This window comes from Molossus molossus, unplaced genomic scaffold (assembly GCF_014108415.1).
Source record: "Molossus molossus isolate mMolMol1 unplaced genomic scaffold, mMolMol1.p scaffold_m16_p_10, whole genome shotgun sequence".
Lineage (NCBI taxonomy): Eukaryota > Metazoa > Chordata > Mammalia > Chiroptera > Molossidae > Molossus > Molossus molossus.
Window position 1 is genome coordinate 15,155,508 of NW_023425345.1, and position 24,767 is coordinate 15,180,274.

A 24,767-nucleotide genomic window follows, 5' to 3' on the forward strand; every position below is an offset into this window, starting at 1 on the left:
TGGTATAAGCAACCACATGGATGAATCCCAAAATGCCATGCTGAGCGAAGGAAGCACAAAAGTGTCAATACCCCATGATTCCATTTACATGAAACTCACTGGAAAGTTCAAGTTCGTCTATAGTGACTGAATGCAGATCAGTAGTTGCCTGAGTTCAGGAAGGGACAAAAAAGAAGGAAAGTCTGGGGATGATAGAAATGTTCTACGTTTTGACAGTGATGGCAGCATGGGTAAACACATTTGTCAACACTCTTCAAACTGAACACTTAAAATGTATGCAGTTCATTGCTTATAAATTATACCTCAACCAAATTGATTTAAAAATATATGACTTCTCTGACTCTTAATTTCCTGTAATCTAGTTGCACTCTGTATCTTCTCTCTCCTGTTTATTTTAGACCCTGGAGGTTACCCTTATAACCTTCAAACCTATTCTGTAAAAACTCTGAGGCCTCGAGTCCTTCTTTCCCCATGGTCACTGATTACCTTTGGACATTAACTAGTTTGGTCATTTTGGCCTGAGCCTTAGTCCAGGGAGGGGCCCAGAGGGTAGCTGTTTCGCCTCTCTCATAAGAACTCCTGAGTCATCCACTCCCCTCCATTCCCAGGCCTGTGAGCACTTTTGGCCTGATTTCTGAGGATCATCTAAGCTTAATGGAGACACTGTATTCTTTCTTTCTTTCTTCCTGCCCATGAGTGACAGCAGTTTGTGGACTAGAGATGTGTGCCCGCTCTCACCTTACTCCTTTACGAAGCTGATGGTCAGACCAGTGGGGAAGCCGGTGAGGCTACTCTTTGGTTCCTGGTTTGCTTGGCCAAATTCATTTGTGGGCTGAGTACATTAGTCTTTCTCTTTACTTAAGAAGATCGTGCGGACCGAGGGCCACATTGATTCCTCGCAGAGCAGTTTCATTCCAGCTGAGGGGAATGACTTTAATTTTTCAGAAATCTTTCTCCGGGTCAGAGTGTGGCAGGTTGACCGTTCTGCATTGGCCAGGCAGTAATTCCAATCATTCAACCCCTCTTGCGCTCGGTGGTTTGGCGTGCTAAGTAGAAGGTTCTTGGCCGGGAACCTCTTGAGGAAAATTGCTGGACTGAGCAACCATTACAGACATTGGGGAGAGTTCAATTTACTTGCTGAATAAAAAAAAGAAATAAAAGGAAACATTCAAAACAAACTACAAAAGTAGCCAAGTGAACAGACTCATCAGACTGTAATGCTTTGTGAGTGTAGCTGCTGCTTTGCCAATCCCCACTTCACCCCAGCATTCCTTTGGGGCACACTATCAGCAAAAAACAATTCGAGCTGTTATGTGACAGCTTCGGATTTCTCAGAATGTTTATTAAATGGTTATGAAGACGTTCCAAGCTGCCCTCAGCCAGTGTTGATAATCTTCTACATGAATTGCTCTGCTCAAGGCCTCTAACAGCATCAGACAAGATAGTTCATGCACATAATTGCAGGTGCTCCCATATTTTCCAGGCTGATAAGTCTGTCTTTGAAACCAGTCTGTTTCAACAGTGCTGTCCTTATTCGTCCTGAAGTTTTCCAAATCCTTTGGGATCAAATAAGATGACTTGTGAAAGTCTTTTGTAAACTTCAGTGATATAAATAGAATGTGATGATCTTCAAAATATACACTAAAAGCTTACCTGACAGTAAAAGACATTCTCCTGCATCAGGAAGTTCATGGAAAAAGACATACAGTGGCCTTTAAATGCATATATTAATAATGCTCAATTCTACTCGTAATAAGAGACATGCAAATTAAAATTATACTCAGATAACTATTTCTCAACTATCTGGCAAAAAAAAAATCTCGAGTTTTATAATACTCTCTATGGCAAGACTATGGGGGAAAAAGAACTTTTGTATGTTTCTGGTGGGAGAGAAAAATGATACGGCCCTCATGGAGAGAAATTTGCCATGCTCTAGCAAAATCACATATGTATAACCCTTTCACCTATCAATCCCACTGTGAGAAATTTACCCTGAAAATACACCTTCACAATACAAAAAAATATGACCTAAGTTATTCATTACATTTGTAATAACAAAATATTAGGAACAACCAGGATGCCCATTCATTGGGCATTATTAATAAATTATGGTACGTCCACACAATGGAATACTATGCAGCCATCAAAAAAAATAAGGAAGATCTCTATTTATGGGTATGAAATAATTTGCAGGACATAAAAAGTGATAAAAAGCAAAGTGCCAAAAGAGTGTTCACAGAGTGCTTTTTTCTATAAGAACCAAGGGGACATAAGAACATACATGTATATATTTCTTATTTTTGCAAAAACAAAGTCAAGAAGGACAAATAAATAATAAAAATAGCCGCCTACAGAGGGTATGGGTGGGCAGGGATGCAAGCAAGACTTCTCTAATGAGAACATCTTTTACTAGTTTTAACTTTTAAACTATGTAAATATTCTATATATTAAAGACATAAAATGAAATAAAGTGAAAGATAAAAGAAAACCTTACTATTGAATACAGAAAGAAGTGAATCTTACTGTACACTAGATAGATAACAGCTACACAGAAAAATAAAGACTATATATTATTAACAGATTATATCTTAAGATCACAAGATTGCAACATCATCTTGAACTTTATGATTTTATTGGTGGCAGTGTTATTGGTCGTTTTGTTTCTGAAGCTATTTTGTGACTATTGTACTACAGCATAAACACTTAAGTATATTAATGTTGAAAACTAAGACTTTCACGGTGGGATAAGGGAAATACACATATAGAATGGAAAAATTATGTTTTGGGGTATGTTTATTTTTTTATTTGAATTGAGAAAACATTATGAATTTATCATTTAATTTTCTTCTAGCTCTGTATTAAAAAAGAGGACCAGAAGCAACGATACTCCAGAAGTAATCGGCATATCTCACACTCGGTTCTCTTTTCCTAAGTAGCACTTCCCATTCAAAGAAACCAGGGCTTTTAATGGACCTGGCTGGCTCCGAGGCTGGAGCAGGGAACGTAAAAGGGGATGATATTGAGATAGCCGGTGCCAGCCAGCAAGGACATGCCCAAAAGTTAATGGGCCTATGTGGAAAGGACAAAACGGCATTGACTTTTTAAAAAATTATGAGTCCACATTATTAACTCAAAAAAGAAGGAGGGGGAAGCTCTTCTTTAGGAAGACTATCAGCAAAGAAAGGAAAAAAGAAAAGAAAATGGAAGAAATAATAGAATAAAAACCCTCAATTCTTCCACCATCAATCTATTGTTTGAATAATGCAAGTATCATCAATAGCTGCTAGAAACGTTGGATGAGAGATTTGGGGGAAGCAGGATATTCACAAAATCTCAAGTAATGACAGGTTAGGAATTACAAAGGGAAAGTCATCTTCGCAATGAAGAGAGCTTGATTACCAGGAACAGGAGAACCTGACGCAATGTAATAGAATGTCACCTGCGCCACATTCCAGCCAAAAATGTTCCAGCAGAGTCTACAAGAGGAAACAGTCTACAAGACAATTGGCTCAGATTCTCGAAATGTCAAAGTCACGGAAGATAGTGGGGAAAGCCAGCGTTCTGTTCTGATTTAAACAAACTAAAGAGACATAGGAAGGAATTCAGTGCATAGCCTTTGACTGATTCCTGGATCAAAAAGGAAAAAAAATGAAACACAGGAATAAAAGACACCCTTCGGGAAAAATTGGGGAAGTTTGAATAGACTGCATATTGAAATATATTAGGGAATTGTTCATTTCCTTACATGCAATAATAGCAATGTTGATACAGAAGAAAGCCCTTTTTCTTAGGAAACACTTGCTGAAGAATTTAGAAGTGAGATGCCATACGCCTGCAACTTATTTTCATCTGTGTGGAGAAAGCACAAACGTGGCAGAATGCTGACAACTGGTGAATTTAGATAAAGGATAAGTGGACGTTCATTGATTCTTGCAACTTTTCTATAGTTTGAAATATTTCAAAAGAAAAAGTTGGCAAGGAACAACATCCTACCTGATCTGACGAGGTTCCTCTTTGCAGATGGCAGTGTGTGATCCACACCCTCGGAGCCTAAAGTGAGAGGAAGAAAGGGGATTCTCTTTAGATGCAGAAAAGCCTCTAATCAAGGCAGTGGTTAAATGCTTGGGCTTTGGAGACAGACAGACCCAGGCTGGAAACCGATGCAGGTTTTTCAAACTCTCTAAGCTTCCCTTTCCTCAACTATAAAATGAGGTTAGCCTGGCTGGTGTGGCTCAGTAGATTGAACTTCGTTCCAAGGACTGAAAGATCAGGTTCGATTCCCAGACAGGCCACATGCCTGAGTTTCAGACTCGATCCCTAGTAGGGGGCACATATCTCTCTCACATCGATGTTCCTATTTCTCCCTTCCTCTGTCTCTAAAAATATCAATAAAAACGTATTTTTAAAATAAGGTTAATAATAGTGCCCACCTCAAAGGACTGAGGGATGAATGAGGTCATCCGTGTCAAGCATCAGCATGCAATCCATCCAGCACGCTCACCACGCGCAGATGTTAGCTCTGATCTTCAGAGTGTGGGTTTGAACATGGCCTGGCATTTGCTTGGGGAGATAGATTGTAGCAATGCTTCCGGAACTGTCACTGCATTCAGATCCCCTGGGGATCACCTTGTTAAAATGCAGATCTGGTTCTCCGGGGTCTGGGGTGGGGCCTGTGACCTACCTTTCTGCCAAGCTCCCAGGTGATGTCCCTGCTGCTGGGACCCGGACACACTGTAGGCGGTGAGGGATTCGAGGGGCTTTCTTCCTCCATTTTTGATTTCTGCTTTGTTCCTAAGCACATTATACCCTCTTTTTGGTGAAAATTACTCCCTCCTATTTACATATTAAGTTTTGGATTCTCTGGTTTTTTATATTTTTACATAATTAAAATGCATCCTAGTAGCTTCTCATGAACACAACTATTCTTACACGACATGCTCTATGACCCACATTAGAAATACTGTTTTCCGTTGTTTCAATACTATCCGTTTATCTGTTTACCTATTTTTTAAGAGTTTTCTCTGAAGAGTCCTATTAAAAACAGCAGTGAGACGGATAAGAGAGCATGTACAGAGAAGAGAAAAGAAAAGACGACTTCACACTTCAAGTGTCAGACACTACCAGTGGGGAGGGGAGATAAGGAGAGAACATACTTTGAAGTAGAATGCTCACCTTTTCCGAAAGATAGGGACAATTTCAGCAGATCTTCACTTTGGGGGGTCACAGAATCCTTTTAGAATCGAATAGGCCCCCTACCCAGAAAAACAGACACAATGACATGCACCACACAAATCAGGAGTCCATGGACTCTCTGAGGCTTGTTCATGGACTAGTAGGTGAGAGTTACCGCCTCATAAATAGGAACTCACCCGGCTGGTGTGGCTCAGTGATTGAGCGTTAACCCAGGCACCAAAAGGTCGCCAGTTCAATTCCCAGTCAGGGCACATGCCCAGGTTGTGAGCCCGATCCCCAGCGGGGGACATGCAGGAGGCGGCCAATCAATGTTCTTTCTCATGGATGTTTCTATCTCTCTCTCCCTCTCCCTTCCTCTCTCTCTAAAATCAATAAAGAAAAATATTTTAAATAAATAGGGACTCAGTGGAAACTCTGGGCACGACCCTCGCTCTCCGATACCTCCGTGGGAGATGTCTGCAAGCACTGGGGAAGCACTGGACTACAACCAGAAAAACAGAATCTACACAGGGGACTGGGTGTGGGATTCAACCTTGGGAGTAAAAAACCAGATCCAAAACGTGTGCGCTGGATCAGAAGCATTGGGCCCTGGGAGCAGAGATTTGAAGGAAAACAGCCAGATCAAAGCGTCCTGCTTACTTAAGGCACGTAGCGTTAGGTCTCGCCTGAGCTAGAATCCTGGGAGGGTCCGATGGCCTTGTTTTGCCCACGTGGAGACCCTTGATTCTCATCCTCACTCGGGGTCCTCTGGGCCTCGAATCTGTGTTCAGCAAAGCTGAAGAGCTTCTTAAGCCCAGGAATTTGTGCAGTTCACAAAATGACTTATTGAGGATGACTGAGCCCACTCTGTTAGAACTATTTATAGTTGTGGCATAAACTAATGACCACACTACGGAGGATGTACAGTGGGTTCCAATAAGAGTCTCCAGCCTTCCTCCTAAGGATGTGGTAAGTAAGAGAACTTTCTGGGGAAGGTTTTGCCCAAATCCTCAGCTGTGTGCCCTGCACTGCCCTTGTCACCACAGACTCCTTATTAAAGAGTCTCAGTCTTTCCTCCAGCACGAGCCCCAGTTCCAGCCTCCCTGACTCTGGGTCTTTATCCACTGATGACAGAAGGGAGCACTGCATCCCCCCAACGACCCTGCCAGGTGCCCTACAGATCTGTGACTGAGCTCGCTCGCTCTCAGCCCAGCTGCTCCGTCCTGCCTCCCCCCGCCTGAGTGCCCTTCTCAGCTCCAGGGACGGCCTGCTCAGTTTCATCGGCAGGAGCATTTGAAAGTCTTTTTTGAGGATCCACTAGATCGTTTCCATGGTGACTGTACCAGTTTACATTCCCACCACCAGGGAAGGAGGGTTCCTTTTTCTCCATAACCTCTCCAGCACTTATACTTGTCTTGTTGATAACTGCCATTCTAACAGCTAGGAGGTGGGATCTCATCGTGGTTTTGATTTGCAATTCCCTAGTGGCTAGTGAAATTGAGTATCCGTTCATATACCTGTTGGCCATTTGTATGTCTTCTTGGGAAAAATGTCTGTCAGGTTCTCTGCCCATTTATAACGGGATTTTTTGTTGTTAAGTTGTATGAGTTCTTTATATGTTTTTAATATTAGCCCCTTATCAGAGGTGCTGTTTGCAAATATCTTCTCCCATTCAGTTGGTTGACTTTTTTGTTTTGTTGATGGTTTCCTTTGCTGTGAAGAAGCTTTTTATTTTGATATAGTCCCATTCATTTATTTTTGCTGTTACAAAACCATATGATTTAACTCATATGTGGGATATACAACTGAAGGCAGCAAATGAAAAACAAACACAAAATAGACACAGACAACAGTATGGTTACCAAAGGGAAAGGGAGGTGGGAGGGAGAGAGTAAAGTGTAAAGGGAGACACACAAGGCAATGTACAGATGATGTATTATATAAGTGTGCACTTCAAATCAATGTCATTTTATTAGCCTATGTCACCCCAATACATTTAATTAAAAGAAAATGTCTTTTGGCCAGAAGAGTCCCTTGCTACTTGTGATCGCTCTGAAAATGGATAGCCCAGCAAAAAGGACTAGGGAAGCCATGACACGTCCTATGTGGCTCCATGAACATCTCTCAGCGGCCGTAGATCAGGGCCTTACTCTTTAATCACTTCATGTCCAACATCATTGTTCACTGAGCCTTCTGCTTGCTCCGGGATGCTGTTATCATAATTCGACCCAGAGCCACAACACCTGGCTCTGGAAGGGCAGCTGGAGACATCCTGCAGATCGCCTGGAACTTCTCAGGCTCAGCTACACTCCAGAGGTGTGCAGGAGCTGGCTCATACGGGCTTCCAAGGGCAGACTGCTCAATGTGTAGGAATTTTGCAAGTCAGTTGTTGAACTCTTGGTAGCTTGAAATTGGCCTGGTAGGAATGTTTACAGCAAGGAAATGGGCAAACACTAAAAATTATGTTCTTTCTATTTTATTAACCAATGTCTTCCCAATACATTCAATAACAAAGGGAGGGAGAGAGAGAAAATAACCAGGTTCTTCCTCCCACCCCCAACTGCTTGTTAAATATTTACAAGCAAGTTGCTGTTAGTCATGGTGACCTGGTGCAGTATAGCGGGGTCGCGAGGTACACAGGTTTCAGATCTAGGCTGAGTTGAGTTAGTGTTCCTTTTTTTTTTTTTTTTTTTAATCCTCATCCGAGGACATGTTTCCATTTTTTGTACAGACAGAGTGGGAGGGAGAGAGAGAGAGAAACATCGACGTGAAAGGGACACATCGAGTGGCTGCCACCCGCACGACCAACCAGGGCCGGGGACAAACTGCAACTGAGGTACGTGCCCTTAGCGGGAACCGAACCCGGGTCTCTCCGGACCGCAGGCGGACGCTCTAACCGCTGAGCCAAACCGGCCAGGGCGAGTTAGTGTTCTTTTTTTAAAATTTTTTTTTCTTTATTGATTTTTAGAGAGAGATAGAAACATCGATGAGAGAGAACACCAATTGGCCGCCTCCTGCATGCCCCCCACTGTGTATCAGGCCCACACCTGGGCATGTGTCCTGACCGGGAATCGAACCAGTGATCTCTTGGTGCATGGGTTGACGCTCAGCCACTGAGCCACACCAGCTGAGTTGAACTAGAGTTCTAACTTTACACTTACTATAATGGTTTACCTTTAGTTTCCCAAAGTAAAATTGAGATTTAAAAAAATAGTATGCAAGGTAACACTGATTTCTGATTCCTCGTGTTTCCATTTGGAGAACTTCGATTGGAGCCACACTTCTGGCTTCTCTGATCCCCACGGGAGGGGGAGTGACTTATAGTCAGTTAGTTGAGTAGAAGAAACTCAGCACAAGTGACTGCCATCCCAGCACATGGCATCAAACATCATGGGCCAAGACATCTAAAGATTCTGCACCTGATGTGTGTTTTCTCTGGGGCAGAGGGGAGATGCCAGAAATTCAGCACAATTCTGACAATATCTACCAGGAGCTGGCACCAGATGCCACAGGTTAACAGCACAGTCTCACAACACTGCCCTCCAGATGCCAACTGCAAGTCCAGGTTGTCACCTATGCTTCTGACCAACTGCTTATAAATCAGAGGTTCCCAAGACCCCCTCCATGGGTTTGATTAACCTGCTAGAGCAGCTCACAGAACTCAGGGAAACATGTACTTAGTAAATCACCAGATTATAAAAGGCTATGACTCAGAAACAGCCAGATGGAAGAGACAGGTGCACAGGGCAAGGCATGGGAAGAGGGCGCGGAGCTCCCGTGCCCGCTCCAGGTGTGCCACGCTCCCAACACACCACCTGTCCACCAGCCCAGAAACTCTTCAAACCCTGTCCTTTTGGGTTTTTAAGCAGGCCTCATTACATGGTCATGATTGATTGAATCATTGGCCATTGTTGATTGATTCAAACTTTGGCCTCTCTCCCCTCCCTGGAGGTGGCGGAGAGGGTAGGGGAGTGAACCATCCTCTAAAGACATGATTAGTTTCTGGACAACCAGCCCTCATCCTTAGTTGCTTTCTAAAAGTCACCTCATTAACATAACAAAAGACACCTTGATTGATCTGTCTATCTATCTATCTATCTATCTATCTATCTATCTATCATCTTTCTATTACCCCTATCATATTAACACTGAGGAAGGGTATAGTTAATAGATTACTCCCGGTTGCAAATGACTGAAACCCAACTCAAGCTAGTTTAAAAGAAGAAGAGTTTATTTAAAAGCTGGATCCACATCTTTAGAAATCTCTCTCTCTCTCTCTCTCTCTCTCTCTCTCTCTCCCCCCTTCTACCCACCCCCAGCTCTGCTTTCCTCTCACAGGGACCAAGGACAGGCACCCGGTTTGTCTTCGAGCTTAGCAACCTCAGCTGAAACAGGGAGCCTCTTTCTCAACAGCTCTAGCAAAAGTGCTGAAGCTGGTCCCCAGCTGTCTGGGTGAGTCATGTGCTCATCCCTGAGCCACTGGCTGGGGCTCCGAACTGGGGCTTGAAGCTCAAGTGCCCATCCCGTGGAGGAGCAGGAGGCGGGGTCAGTCCTACCCAAACCCCAGGAGAAAGAGTGGGAGTGACTTCCTCAGTGAAGAGGGGGCTGCTAGTACCAAATAGGAAGACTGGACCCTGGGCCGGCGAAAATAAGACATCCGCAACTCTCCCTCCTCTCCTTGATCCTCGTGGACCGGCGGGGGATGGGGTTCCAAGGACGATCTTCTGGAGGAGTTGATGTGTGGAATAAGCTTGAAAGCCATTTGGAATTTTGCCGACAGACCAGAGAATTCAAAAGCAAAGGGAAGGACATGTGTAAAGACCTCAGGATGTGAGGCCATGTGGTTTATTTAGAGAGATGTGTAGGCTTGGATATGACTGTGGAGAAAACGGATGATAAGGCAGGAAGATTAGCAAGCTGCAAGCCAGCGTGTGGGTCTTTGTGTGCCCAGGTGAAGGTAATGCAGGCACACGTATCTTCATACTTAGGAGATTTTCCCATGCTATTTCAGTGTCAAAAAGAAAATCTAACACCAAAGAAAACTGAAGACAGAAATCATCAGAAGGACCTGATAAATACTTATGAATCTAAAACTGAAATGTCTTTTGAACTAAATGAGATCCTTTCTGTCCACCAGACCCACATGGCACAGTGCCCGGCACATTCGGCTTGCTCAGTAAGAGTTAGCCACTGTGTCTTAGTGGTCATTAAATCAGTCTTCATCAGTCCTCAGACCTTGGCTCACTCATTGTTTCTTAATGCTCAGAAACCTTGGGGCAGGACTTGGAGATGTATTTAACTCAAAAACATTATTTTGCAGACATGTACTCAAATCAGTAACAAAAAGTGATACTTCTGTCTGCTGACTTGCAAAATGAAAAATATAAGTCAACTATATTTGAAAATAAGAGAAGCCCTGGCCAGTTTGGCTCAGCTGTTAGAGCGTTGGCCTGTGGACCAGAGAGACCCGGGTTCGATTCCCACTAAGGGCACCTCGGTTGCTGTTTGTCCCCGGCCCTGGTTGGGGTTGTGTGGGTGGTGGCCACTCGACGTGTCTCTGTCATGTTGATGTTTCTCTCTCTCTCTCTCTCTCTCCCCCTTCCTCCTTCTCTATCTGAAAAATAAATGCAAAATGTCCTCAGGTGAGGATTTAAAAAAAAAGGAAGAAAGAAAATAAGAGAAATGGAGCCACAAAAATACACATAAAAAATGGTTCCTCAAGGGTTATTTATTTGAGTAAGACCAAGATCAGATCACCCCTCGATGAGTTTCTCAGTTAATTAATTTCATGCCATTGCTGGCCTAGTCTTCCCACTTTCCCTGAGCCCCTGGGAATATATAACATACAGATAATCATGTCAACCACTCCTCATGTGCGTGTGTGCGTGTGTGTGTGTAATCACAAGGATACAACAGAATTTAACAGGAATCAATTAAAACATTAAGAGAGCAAATAGCCTATGGGAGCTGGAATTCCATTCCTAGTCAGAACCCGCATTAGCCCTGGCTCTGCCATAGTGATTGGAGGGGCGGGTTTCCCACAGAGGCCTCCTGGCTGTCCTCTGTGCCCCCCCGGCTGTCCTCTGTCCTCCCCTGGCTGTCCTCTGTCCCCCCCGGCTGTCCTCTGTACCCCCCCCGGCTGTCCTCTGTCCCCTGCCCCTGGCTGTCCTCTGTCCCCCCCTGGCTGTCCTCTGTACCCCCCCCGGCTGTCCTCTGTCCTCCCCTGGCTGTCCTCTGTCCCCCCCCGGCTGTCCTCTGTCCCCCCCCGGCTGTCCTCTGTCCTCCCCTGGCTGTCCTCTGTCCCCCCCCGCTGTCCTCTGTACCCCCCCCGGCTGTCCTCTGTCCCCTGCCCCTGGCTGTCCTCTGTCCCCCCCCGGCTGTCCTCTGTCCACCCCCCCTGGCTGTCCTCTGTCCACCCCCCCTGGCTGTCCTCTGTCCCCCACTCTGGCTGTCCTCTGTGCCCCCTGGCTGTCCTCTGTCCCCCCCCCCGGCTTCCTCTGTCCCCCCCTGGCTGTCCTCTGTCCCCCCCGGCTGTCCTCTGTCCCCCCTGGCTGTCCTCTGTCCTCCCCCCAGCTGTCCTCTGTCCCCCCTGGCTGTCCTCTGTCCTCCTCCCGGCTGTCCTCTGTCCCCCCTGGCTGTCCTCTGTCCCTCCCCCGGCTGTCCTCTGTCCCCCTGGCTGTCCTCTGTCCCCCCCACCTGTCCTCTGTCCCCCCTGGCTGTCCTCTGTCCCTCCCCCGGCTGTCCTCTGTCCCTCCCCCGGCTGTCCTCTGTCCCCCCTGGCTGTCCTCTGTCCCCCCTTGCTGTCCTCTGTCCCCCCCTGGCTGTCCTCTGTCCCCCCTGCGCTGTCCTCTGTCCCCCCCAGCTGTCCTCTGTCCCCCCTGGCTGTCCTCTGTCCCCCGCGTGCCTGCCCTTAGACCACAGCTGTGAGCTTATCTCCCGAGTTGTTTGGAAGCCTGATGTTGACAGCTGGTAGCCTACCAGAGGGAGAGGGGACAAACGATTCCTTGTTCATTCAGTGAATGTTCCTCCAGCACCTTCTGCATGTCAGGGACAGGATCTCTGCCCTCATGGAGCTCAGATGACCGTGAAAGGAGACATATATTAAGCAAGTAAGTATGTGATGTTAGATGCCGTAACATCCATGACAAATGGAGATAAGGCAAAGAAGGGGGCAGGAAGTGGGCGGACTGGGTGATCAAGGCATCTCTTGCAAGGTGAAATACGAACGAAAACATGAAGGGGACAGCCGCACTCGGTAATTAGGGGAAGGTGTTCTACAAGCGGGAACGGCAGGTCAAATGTGGTGAGCAAGACGGAGCAAAGCAGGAGAGGACATCAGCAGGGCGGGGGAGGCGGCTGGCGTGCCCATATTGGTTTTCTTCACAGATGCCTTTTGTCATTTGTCTCCTCTGTGTGCTGTCTTCCCCCTTCTCTTGCCTTTACTCAGAAGACATTTCCCTTCTTTCTTGAGAACATTGGTTATTCTAACTACCAAGAATCCCACTCCTTTTCTAGAATCAGCAAGTTGGAGGAGTGGGAACAGCATCTCCCCCACTGCTTGTGTCAATCACAGTGACCCCCCACCCCCCTCTGCTCAGCCGGTCACACTGCCTGGAACTAGATTCTTCACCGAGATGGAGAATGATTGAAGCTTAATTAACCTGACTTTGGTCCCTGAAAACAGTATCCAGTAGTTTCTGGTCCCTGTTTCCCCAAAGCTGCCCTGGTTTCTGTCCTTTCTGGGACTTAACTGTCCAGTTTTTCTCTCAATTTCATAATCTAACCAACACCTTCCAGTAAATTCATTGTTAACTCTACAAAGAAACCCTGACTTACCGCCATCTATCAGGCTCTTCTTCCTGTCATCACTGACGCCCTAGGTCGTGGACTTGTGGGAACGTGTCCTTTCCTGCAAAAATAAACGTGTGATTATAAACTAAATTTTCAATATGAAGAAATTTCTAGCATTATTCAACTGGCTTATCAGAATTGTTCTTTTTGAAGTAAAACCGTTGTTTGCTACAATTGGACACATTAGAATAAAAGACATCACCGTTACATGAGATGGAATAAAGAAAAATTAATCAGTACAGATGAGGAGAATAGAACATGCAGGTTAAGCTCCCAGACTTTGGAATCACACAGTTGGTGTCTGCAACTCAGCTCTGGTCCCTGGAGGCTGCACAAGCTTGGGCAAGGGCTGGTCTTTGGTTCCCCTAGAAGCAGACCCTCAGACGAGGGTTCCAGTGTGAGTATGTATTTAGGGAACATCAGTAGAGAAAGTGAGAGAGGGGAATGGAGGCAGCCAAGAAAAGGTACATTTTCGAGCTAGATACCTGTGGGCCACTGGGACGCAATTCTACTAGGAGTCTCTGGGGGCAGCACAGAAAACACAGCTCAGTTCTCTCCCACCCACGGAACACACGAGCTGGTAAAACTCCATTAGTCGCTGGATAAAGACTTGGGGGAGGGGGTGATGGGCATAATTCCCCAGCACGCTGGCCCGCTCTAGTGGCCAGGGAAAGCCCTCAGGCAGACAGACGCAAACCCTGGCAGTGTGAGGTCAGCCAGTGCCCAGAGAAAGGTGAGGCCCTGAGGGACATGGGAGGCGGTCCTCACAGAGCTCACTACACACTTCGTCTGTAAGCCTCAGTTTCCCCATGTGTAAAAGGGAATAAAGTAGCACCTCACAGGGCAGCTATGGAAAGACAGAGAGGAAAGCCTGAGGCAAACGAGCAGGGAAGAGTGGGAGGTGGTGAGTATGAGAAAATGACGACGATGAGTCACAAGTACAGAACCAACGGGTGAAAGCAGCTGCGTTCTCCAGCACAGTCCAGCAGCACAGGCTTCCCACAGAGAACTTTCAAGAGATTCGCTTCTCGAGGGCGGAGGGAGGTTGTCACAGCAAACCCCTCCATTCCCCAAAGGAGAATCATTTCCAAATACAGGAGCAGGTGAGAGGAGAGAAGAGGAAGGATCTGTTTTTCTGAAATGATGCTCCTGCTGAAGTCTTTACCAGTGAGGAGGGTAATTAGTTCTTTCAGTATGACAAGCACACAAGTTTCTGCCTTTTCTAAGAGGGAAAGGAATTTGGGTCATAAAGATGTTGGCTCTATTAAAAAATGAAACAGCCCTGGCCGGTTTGGCTCAGCGATTACAGCGTCGGCCTGCAGACCAGAGGGTCATAGGTTCGATTTCCGGTCAAGGGCATGTACCTGGGTTTCAGGTTTGATCCCTGGTGGGGATCATGCAAAGGCAACCAGTCCATGTTTTTCTCTCTCCCTCTCTCCCTCCCTTCCACTCTATCTAAAATTTAATGGAAAAATATCCTCAGGTGAGGATTAACAACAACAACAAAAAAGGAAACAAAGCTCTTTTATTAATTTTAGATGAATTTGTTTTTTATTAATTTACTCCTAATGGGCCTGGGCTCCGAGTGTTTGCTCAGTTGTTTCCAACAAGCCCAGAAGTTTGCACTTCCTTATTTGGCCTTATTTCTGCTCCCTCCTTGGTTCAGATCCTCATTGTTCCAGTCCGTGCGTAGATGTCACACACTTCATTCAACATTGATTCATTCCACAAATCTCTACTGCACACCTATGTCATGCCAGGTACTGTTCCAGGCACTGAAGGTGCATCACCAGCAAAGTCCTTGCTCTGATGGAGCTTACACTCAAGTGTGTGTATTGGGGGGGGGGGGGGGCATGGACAATTCACCGTATGTGACTCAGGAAGGATCAAGTACTAACAGAGAAAGCAAAGGACCTTCAGTGTGTGGAGGTGGTTTGTTCTTTTCCATGGGTGTAGGAGAAGGCTCCTGGTAAGGAGACATTTGAGTTGAGACATGAAGGACCTGGAGAAGTCATGTGAAGGCCTACAGAAGAGCATTATGGGCAGAGGGAAAAGGCGAGTCCCAAGGCCCTGAGGCAGGGAAGTGCCTCGCATGCTTCAAGCGCACAGAGGGAGCCTGCGCAGCTGGAGTGCAATGAGCAAATGAGCGCGTGGAAGCAGCTGAAGGTGCTGTCACAGAGGCTGAAGTGAGCATGTACGGAAGGGGAGGGGAGGGAGGAAGAGGGGAGGGGAGGGGGGCTCAGGATGGGACTTGTAAGGAGTTGGGCTTTTACTGTGCATGAGAGAGAAAGTCAGTGGAGGAGAGCGAGCAGAAGTGTGACATGATCTGACTTGTATTTTAACGGGATCCTCTGGGTGCTGTTTCAAGAAGAGACCGTCCAGAGGCAAGAGCGGAAACAGGGAGCCCAGGCAGAGATGCTCTCGTGAGAATCCAGGTGAGCAACGGTGTGGCTTGGAGCAGGTGGCAGTGGTGGAGGTGGTAAGAACTGGCCATATTCTGGATCTATTTTGAATAGAGAACCAAGAGAATTTGCAGACGGATTGGAGGTGGTCTGAGAGAATAAAGAGGAATCGAGGATGACTCCATCTATTCAGTAAAACAGTGTATGCTACCAGCCAGACACTGTCCCAGACACGTGGAAAAACAAACAAGAACTCCTGCCTTTCTAAGTAGAGAAAACTGAACATAGACAAATATAATGATTAAGTATGTTGGAGGGTGGTAAGCTCTAAGAACAAAACCAAAGCACGGATAGGGATAAGGAACCTCAGGAGTGGGGGTTGCACTGATAAAGAGGGTTTCAGAGGGACCTCACTGGGAAGGTGAGACCAGAGTAGAGATCTAAAGGAGGTGAAGGAGTGAACCATGAGGCTTTCCTGGAAAATGGCCTTTATAATGGAGGGAATAGCAAGTGCAAAGGCCCTGAGGTTTTGAATACGTTGATTTTCGAGATGACAATTTGACATCACGGTAGAGCTGCCCAGGGGGTAGCTGGATCATAAAGTCTGAGGTTCAGGGGAGATCACTGAGAAAAACTCCTAAGTGGTTCTCTTGGCTTTGGGCCCACCCTCCTCCAGGTAGGGTGACCAACTGTCCTGGTTCCCGTGGGACTGAGGAGTTTTGCAGGACACCGAACTTTCAGTGCTAAAAACAGGACAGCCCTGGGTAAACCGGACAGCTGGTCACCCTGATTCCAGGCTATCCTCCACCCTGCTGCAGGGGGGAAGCTTCTGAAACATAATCCTAAAAAGCCTTCCATTATTCCTTCTAGCATGAAGGACAGAAGTTAAAATTCTGTAGAACTCAGCACAAAAGTCTCTTCCTACACTGGCTCTAATATCTCCCTGCCCATCACTTCCCTCACCAGCACCCCATCTCCTACTGGCTGCTCACTTTTTTGGACAACCAGCTGTTCAGCATCATTGAGCCTCCCGAGCAAGTTGAGATATTTTAACTCCCCTTCCTACCCCAGCCTTCACGCATCCTGTCCTCTGCCCACTCCGTCCCCCACCTCCGCTTCTCCGTGAGGCCTCAACCCTTCTCTTGCTTAAATCTCACTTCAAGCGCCCCTCACTCGAAGCCTTCCTGGCCGACACACACGTGTTCTGCTGAGGGCTGAATCCATGCTCGGCGGGTCCTAAGGTGTAGACAGTCTGAGGGGCACTCTTTAAGAAAAGTAGCACAAAATTACAACTACAGGTTCAGGTATAAAAGCAGATATCTACCTAGAAAGGACACATACAAACGAGGAGGAATCCTGAAGCTGAAGATTCACAATAAACCGCTCTCTGATCCCACCCGTCCACCCCGGGCGGAAACTGCAGGTTCAATCGCCTCTCTCCGTCCCTGGGCTGTGAGCTCCCCGGGGCAGGAGCACTCACCTGCTGCGTCCTTGCACCCCAGGGGCCTGGCACACCGAAGGCCACCAATGGATGTTTGTTGACTGACTAAATGAGTGGCCAGGCTGGGGGTGACAAAGAACAATGGTCTTTGGGTCAAATCCTGATTTTAGTGACACCTGCCACTGACCAGTTATATATACATACACACACACACACACATACATATATATATATGAAAAACATAAATAGATAGTACTTTATATGTAGGTACTTAAATATATATTAAGGATGAATATGAGTAGTATATATATGAACAGTTCATATGGGGTGTCTGGCTGCAAGAGGTGCTAAATAAATATGTGTTCCTCCTCTTTCCCCATCCTTGGGCTTGGTGCGCCTTCCATCAGTCACAGACCCCCAGGGCTGAAGGACAAGCCAGAAAAAGATACTGCTGTCTGTGAATACATGCACCTGTCCAGTTCCGCTGTCTTACATTTCAGAACCAAGACCAATGTTTTAGCTGAAATATTTTCCCTGCCACTCACCAGTTAAGATTATTTAATTGATCTTTTGACTCGCATATTTGTCTGCAGGTCAGAAGGTACATCTATAATGCGCCTCTGTGCACTTGAACTCAGTCCAGGGTCTGTAAATAAGGATGAGAGAGTGCTGTTTCTGCTATCTAAGCCAATCAATGGTGCTGTTTTAAAGGAACCAATTTCCTTCCTTGTGAACCCAAGTATATAATAAATGAATAATTCAGCTTCCCTGAAATATTTATTATGGGCAGGTGGCATTCTGCTCTCTGAGAAAAGTAAGTTGTCTAAGAATCGGACGCCTTTGGGTAGCACCACCACTAATCATAGCAACTCTGTCTGTTGCTTTCGGTCACTTGCCCAAGGCCCACAACAACCTTGGGAGTCAGGAACCCTTCCTGGCCCCACGCGGTGCCTTGCGCATCCCGCTCAGGGGTAGATCCAGCCTGAGTCACGGAGAATTACCTCAAGGGCGGCCAAGGGCAGAAACTCTCGTTAAACAGGGCCAGCGAGAGTCTCACCTTCATCCCGTTTGGATTTGGATTTTCCTGGATGCTCCACGTAGCATAGTCACATCCCTCTATGGCTTATGTTAGATCCAAGTAGCCAAGTTTCATTTCTCTAAGGTACTGAACCATCTCACCTCAGTAGGTAGATCAAGGTTAGAGTTATTTAAAACTATAATTTCTGAGATTCGGGTTGGAGTTGCTGATCTTGATAGTCACCATCCCCAAAAGTTATAGCCAATGGAAAAGCGAGAGCAAACAGCTCTGGCCTTACCTGAGCCTCTAAATGCCGACACCTGTCATCATGGATTCGGGGATCCGCTTCATTCGCAATGTGTGTTTATTAGAGTTATTTCTGCTTATAGACTTCGTTTGAATCAGTTCCCAATAAATATTACACTGTAACAAAAACCCACGCTGAAACTTAGGGATGTTTATACCTTACGCATAATGACAGGAACTTACCCAATGTTATAGTCCACATTTTACCAGCACGGGAACTGACTCTTGACAGGTGCAAAGTGATCACACAAACCAGAAAAGACTAGAGCAAACCAGGTCTGATGACACTAGAAATGTCCTTTGTACTTGCCACACGGATCCCACAGGATCCAAATCAGAAAACTAGATTTGGCTTAGGTGTACAGGTTAGTCTGGCTAGAGAGAGATGGCACGGGGACAATCCAATATAGTCACTATTTCTGCAAGTGATGTTTCCAGAGAACCTAATGTTATTTCCGCCCGTTCTCTTCACTTTGTTCTCACTTCGGAACCGAGTAGATGATGTCCTGAAATCTCTCATTGATTTAGTTGTGATCATCCCTCTGAAGACTTCAACTCAAACCTTCTCCCCAGAAGATTTGCTTGCAAATCCCTAGACACGTCTAAAACTAGCTCGAGACTTCGGTCCTCAGGGGGGATCGGAGCGAAGCCAGGAGTTGGTCTTCAGAGCCCCTTTGTGATCCCTTGATGCTGTTGGGGCATCAGGGCACCAAATCGAAATCCTCCAAATCCTGCTTCTCGGCCAATTAAGGAAACGACCCTGCACCAGCTCTCATTTCTCCTCCTTCGTGGCACAGTCTGAATACGCAGACTCGAAATTACAGCTGGAACCCCGTCCCTTCTCCCCTCCACTCCCGGCCACACTTCTTGGGAGCAAAAGAGTTACATTTACAGTAACCACCGTATTTCTCTGCATCTGACCCACTCCCCCGTTCCTGTCCGGCTCCTTTCCGCTGGTAATTTCTGGAAGGCTGGGCGGGGGAGCTCATGAGCTCACCAATCCCGGGCTCCGGCGTCCCCTGCCAGCCACCGTGCCAGCTCCCTTCCGTGAGGTCCCTGCACAGGCTTCAGCACAACCAGCGGGGCCAGTTCAGTACTTCCTCAGCTGTCCTGCAGGGGGCACTCTCTCCCCCCACACTCACCGCCTGCCTTCCCCTCGGAGTCCTTGGGACACACAAGAGCTGTACCCAGGCCGCTCCTGCGGCCACCGCGGCTGCCGCCATCCTTCACGCTCCCTGCACTGACCCCTCGAGTCTCACTGGGCTGCCCGCAGCTCCTCTGCGTGGAGGGGGAGATGCTTCTGTACCGTGTGCCCCTCCCCCAAGCGTGGCCCGGAGCAGTGCTGACTCGTGTTCCAGGGGCTCACAGCACGTGTGAGAGCAGCTCTTAGGGCTGGTTGTTCTTAATTTAAAAAATATTAAATTTATTGGGGACATTGGTAAATAAGGCTATATAAGTTTCTTCAAAAAACTTTTTCCGCCCTGGCCGGTTTGGCTCAGCAGTTAGAGCGTCGGCCTGCAGTCCAGAGAGACCTGGGTTCGGTTCCCGCTAAGGGCACGTACCTCGGTTGCAGTTTGTCCCCGGCCCTTCTCCCTCCCTCCCACTCTATCCGAACAAAAAATGGAAAAATGTCCTCAGGTGAGGATAAAAAAAAAAAAAAAATTTTTTTTATTGATTTGACAAAGAGAGGAAGTGAGAGGAGAAACATCGATGAGAGGGAGCATAGATTGGCTGCCTCCTGCAGGCCCCCACTGGGGATCGGGCCCACAACCTGGGAATGTGCCCTGACCAGGAATCGAACCAGCGACCTCTTGCTGCATGGGTCGACGCTCAGCCACTGAGCCACACTAGATGGGTGGTGACATAAGTTCCTTGGTTGTTACTTGTAGTTTCCCTCTAGGGCTCTGATGGGAGCACCTGCCAGGTGGCTGCTCTGTACCCAGAGGACACTGGCCTCAGACAACAGGGATGCAGTCTTGGGCTGCATCTGTGAGCCTGGATCCCCGGTTCTCTCCCAGGAGGATGGAACAGAGCCTGGGTCCCCAGTTCTCTCCCAGGAGGATCGAACAGAGCCTGGGTCCCCAGTTCTCTCCCAGGAGGATCGAACAGAGCCTGGGTCCCCGGTTCTCTCCCAGGAGGATGGAACAGAACCCGGGTCCCCGGTTCTCTCCCAGGAGGATGGAACAGAGCCCGGGTCCCCAGTTCTCTCCCAGGAGGATCGAACAGAGCCTGGGTCCTCAGTTCTCTCCCAGGAGGATCGAACAGAGCCTGGGTCCCCGGTTCTCTCCCAGGAGGATCGAACAGAGCCTGGGTCCCCGGTTCTCTCCCAGGAGGATGGAACAGAGCCCGGGTCCCCAGTTCTCTCCCAGGAGGATCGAACAGAGCCTGGGTCCCCGGTTCTCTCCCAGGAGGATGGAACAGAGCCCGGGTCCCCGGTTCTCTCCCAGGAGGATGGAACAGAACCTGGGACTCCAGTTGGATCCCAGGTTTGATCAAAGTACCTGTTTCTGTCACTCAACCCCCAAACATACAGGAAGATGTTGGGGAACTGGGTCGGTTGACTCCCCCAGAGCAAGCCCAGCGGATTCTCCCCACTTGAGGCTGGTTTTCGGGCGGGAGCGGTCAGGGCCGCACCCTCGCTCCCCACTGCAAACACCAGGACGGGCAGGGAGCGCAGGCTCTGCCATGGGACAGCCCGTCCAGCCAGCGGCTCTGTGTCACCTCCTCGAACCTTCCAGGTCCACGGGGACACGTGTTGGCTCCTGCAGGGGTGGCCCCTTCTAACAGTTGCTAAGGAACTTTGAGCAGGAGTCAAGGAAAACACAGCCACTGTGAGGGCGTCGCTTCTGGAATCCCTGTTGTACGCCCGAGCTGGGAGGGCGCTTACGTAACCTCAGGCTGTCTTTCTTCCCCTGGGAGTTTGCTTTTCTGAAAGACTATTTCCCCCTGGCCTTTGACAGCAACAAGCACCAGGATATTGTGGGCTCTGACAGAACAAATTTCCTTCTGGAAACCACTGCAGAAAGGAGACAGATGAGGCCAAAACAAATACAAATGGTAACAAAATACCTGCCAACCCCAAGGTGTTCTCTCCCTGTCCCCACTGTCACCTCTGCACCGAGCTCCAACCTGAGCCCATGTAGGGACCTCGGGGCCCCAGGAACACCTGCTGCCGAAGATGTCAACACGGTACGTTCTGCTCAGCCTCGCCCATGGCTCCTGTCCCCGGAGACACAACCACCTGACAACTGGAAACCCTCAAGGCACATCCAACTCTCTGTTCCTGTCCTGTGCTTCTAGGACAAATGGAGAGGATATAACCAAGATGTTGACAGTGAGCAATGATCACTTCCTGACCAAGCACTGTTCTCAGCAAAGTCTGGCTTCGTCTGGGCGGAGGGGGGAGTCAAGGGCACAGAGCAAACGGCGGGGCCTGGCAGCGCCCTTCGCTTCTGCACACGCCTCTGGCATTCGGTTCTCTGATAAGAGGCGGGCGCTGTTCCCTCCTCAGTCTGTAAAACAGGACCCCTGAAGTGGGCAGCATCACCCCCACTGTCACCCAGGGCTCCTCCATGACTTGCCGTGGCTCCCACGCTGGCAAAGAAAAATATCCCCCCGAGAATCTGACCAAGCTCTCAAACCGGGATGGTTTAAACTAGTCAAAGCTCAGTTGCAAGAGCAGGAACTTAATTCCAATGAGCTTGGGGGGGGGGGGGGTGGATTTACAGACAATCTAACCAACTTCAGGCAGAGCTAGATCCATGGACTAGAAATGTCACGCAGACTATCCCTGTCTCTCTCCGCTGATCTCTCTCAGCTTGCCCTGCTTCATTGTGTGTGTGAACTGTATCCCCTTCTCTTGCAGAGTCTGCCCCCCAGAAGCAGGAAGATGACCCTGAAAGGTTCCCTCCTGATCCCGGAGGAAGAGGGAGGCTTCTCTTTCGGAATCCACAGGTAACCTCTCAGGGAAGACTGGCTCTGTCCAGGCCACACCCATTCCCGATGTGGGAAGAGGTTAAATCCCATGATTGACAGCCGACCAAGGCCACACGGAGAGGGAAGAGGTGTCTCTGAAAGGAAGATGACACAGGTGTCCATCAGAGACAGAATTTCAGAGAACTAGTTGGAACTAACTGAGATGTACTTCCTTATGAACTGGGGTCACCAGTTTTCATGGCGCTGGGTTCCTTTTGTTTTACATCTCTCCATTATCTGAGGTATACTTGTGAAAATGGGACCAGAATTACAATAGACGACACAGCAATTAAGTCTGTGTGTGTGTGTGTTTACACAAAGAGCCAGTGACTAGCAGTTTTCTTTCTAAACGAAAGTCCACATTAAGGTAGAGTTGCCAGGATCTTTTTAAAACTTTGTAAGAGAATGTAACATCATCTTCTGGTGTTCTTGCCAGACATGCTTAACCCAAATCTAATCATGAAAGAATAATCAGATAAATGCAAAACAACTGGCCTGGACTCTCTAAAAATGTCCATTTCATAAAAGATTAAAAAAGAAAAAAAGGCGGAGGAACCATTCCAGACGAAGGAGACTCAGAGTCATGACCAATACAGTCAGTGATCTTTGATTAGATCCTGGATTTATAAAAGAAATTATAAATGGCATTTTCAGGACAACCGAAGAAACGCAATACTAAGATCTATATATTAAGTAATGATGCTGTACCAAAGTTCCATTTTGCGAGTGTCATTGGCCTTGCTCTTAGGAAGCACATGCTGAGGTATTTAGGATGAAAAGTCAGGATTATGCAACTGATTTTCAAGATTCAGAGGGAAAGGTACACGTATACGGGAATTCAAATTTCTCCAAATACAACATTGATGAGAAGAGGGAAAAATTAAGGCACAGCTTTATAACAATCTAAAATGAAACACCCCAACAAATTCAATAAAAATCAAAAAGAAAACAAAAACTGGCCTGTCATGTAATTAACCTGGCTACAATGGCCCCACATTTACACTGCTGGGTTTTGAGCTTCACCTTTTTCACTCAGCTCCCCAACCCCTCCCCCTGACAGCTGTCAATCTGTTTCTGTCTTGTCTGTTAATTTATGTTGTTAACTAGGTTCCACATATAAGTAAAATCACATGGTACCACGATGGGCTATCACTTCACACCTGTCAGAATGACTACCATCAATAAATTAACAAGTGCTGGCCCTGCTGGTGGGAATGCAGACTGGTTCAGCCACTGTGGAAAGCAGTACGGAGTTACCCCCAATATTAAAAATGGAACTGCCTTGTGACCCAGTGATTCCACTTCTGAGAAGACATCGAAGAGACCCGAAACATTAATTCCAAAGAATGTGTGCACCCCTATGTTCACTGCAGTGTTATTTACAATAGACAAGATTTGGAAGCAACCCAAGTGCCCATGAGTAGAGAGTGGTGTAAAAGTGCGGTGCGTACACAATGGAATACGACTCAGCTGCAAAGAAGAAGGAAATCCTACCGTTTGGAATGGAGAGTACTAAGCTCCGTAAAGTAAGCCAGTCAAAGGAGACGCCAGTTCTAACAGCCAGACCTGCGAGATCCAAACCCGCTCACGTCCTGCTCGCTGCGTTTGGCGCCACCTGGTGGCAGTGGTCTGCCTCCGTTTAAATAAGGATGGGGATTGCTCAGGGTCCATGAATAGTAATTCTAGGTCTCTCTACTCTAGGTAGTAGCACCCATTTCTTTGATCGGAGCATGCTGAAAACGAGAGACACACACCCCCCCTCCCTTTTCCTACTTCCCAAGCTGAGTTGCATGTCGGGGGTGGGGAGGTGACGGTCACCGGATCCAGTCCCCGTGAGAAGCACTGGCATCCCCATGCTGCCTGGCTGTGACTGGGCAGCAGGCTTCACTGCTCTGTGCCTACAGCAAAGTCACAGGCTACGGGACCCTAATGTCCATCAATTCAATGGGGAAGTATTTGGAAGAGTTAGGGTATCAGGTCACGGCTCAGAACGTGGCACCGTGTAACCAGTCACACAGATGGTAACACCAGCAATTTCTGAAAATCAACAAACAATGTAGAAATTATTTTATGTATTCTTTTCACTATAACAAATCATTTAAAGGAGTTCTACTAGAGAATAGAAGAAAATGTATTCTTTTTTTTTTAATCCTCACCTGAGGACATTTTTCCATTTTTTTGTTCAGATAGAGTGGGAGGGAAGGAGGGGAAGAGAGAGAGAGAAACATCGATGTGAAAAGGACACATCGAGTGGCTGCCACCCACATGACCCCAACCAGGGCCGGGGACAAACTGCAACCGAGGTACATGCCCTTAGTGGGAACCGAACCCAGGTCTCTCAGGACCACAGGCCGATGCTCTAACCCCTGAGCCAAACTGGCCAGGGTAGAAAATGTATTCTTAAATTTTTGTTTATATGTGAATTTAGATGATCATATTGTTTTAAAATATTTTTAATATCACCTGTGCACACCTGTGTATGTTTTGAATACCAGCCTGTACATACACATATACGTAGGACATGGGCATATATGCAAACACACACACATACACATATACATTTATAGAACACAGACGGTATTCTAGCTTGTTTCCTGAATGG

At 47.3% G+C, this 24,767-nt stretch overlaps 1 long non-coding RNA gene across 1 annotated transcript in view; it reads right to left on the reverse strand.

Moving 5' to 3' along the window:
• Window positions 1-1,450: 1,450 nt before the first annotated feature.
• The window catches only part of LOC118624702, a 47,392-nt gene continuing 24,075 nt past the window's right edge, over window positions 1,451-24,767 (reverse strand). The window contains exons 2-5 of the long non-coding RNA XR_004958418.1: window positions 13,009-13,081; window positions 3,994-4,050; window positions 1,654-1,674; window positions 1,451-1,556 (exon numbers count right to left, since the gene is read on the reverse strand). This is a non-coding gene — a long non-coding RNA (uncharacterized LOC118624702). The remainder of the gene's footprint in view (window positions 1,557-1,653; window positions 1,675-3,993; window positions 4,051-13,008; window positions 13,082-24,767) is intronic.